Below are 688 nucleotides of genomic sequence, written 5' to 3'. Positions count from 1 at the left end.
CGGAGCGGAACCGCCGGGGAGGAGCTCTGAACGGCCGCCCCTCCCCACCTGCAGCCCCTGCGGTCTGGGGCCCAAAGTCTGCGGTTCTTAGAAGTGAGTGTCCCCCCACCGGGAGGCAGATGAGATTTGGGGGGCGAGGAAGGAGCTGAGGTGGGGGAGGGTGCTGGGTCCTAGGAGGGGGTGGCATAGGGATAGGACCCCCATTCTTGGGGCAGTCCCTAGGGCCCGGGTTAGTGGGGCAGAAGTGGGGCCCCGTTCTATGAGGGGCCAGCGGGGAGGAACGGGATCCCCATTCTAGGTAGCGCTGCGTGGGGGTAGGCGCTCTGCGGAGCGGGGTTATTTGGAGCTGGGCCGTCAGACTGAAAGGAGGGGGACTCGTCTCCTGGAGGAAGGGGTCATACCTCCGTTTAGGGTCCGGGCAAGAGGAGGGAAGAGACTTGGGCGCCAGCAGCGCTCACTGGCTCGCTGTCTTCCTGGGAGAACTGACCGGCTCTCTCTATCTCTTTCTTGCTGACCTCTCTGCCCGACTTCGTTTTCAAAAGACCCAAGGTGGGAACCCCAACTGGACTCTCCGTGACCCCCAGGAAGATCCTGAGGCCTGAACCATCCTCCTCTCTACCCTGCCTGCCCCCCAGGACTGGGCAGTTGCCGAAGGCCCTGGGGGGGGGGGCAGGGGTGTGTTTGTGCC

General features: G+C 64.5%; 1 long non-coding RNA gene across 1 annotated transcript in view; it reads right to left on the bottom strand.

The window, feature by feature from the left end:
• The window catches only part of LOC107184353, an 11926-nt gene that overhangs the window by 6586 nt on the left and 4652 nt on the right, over nt 1-688 (bottom strand). The gene's annotated exons all lie outside the window — the stretch shown is intronic.

Source organism: Myotis davidii, unplaced genomic scaffold (genome assembly GCF_000327345.1).
Source record: "Myotis davidii unplaced genomic scaffold, ASM32734v1 scaffold425, whole genome shotgun sequence".
Lineage (NCBI taxonomy): Eukaryota > Metazoa > Chordata > Mammalia > Chiroptera > Vespertilionidae > Myotis > Myotis davidii.
This window is presented reverse-complemented; position numbering and strand designations above follow the sequence as displayed.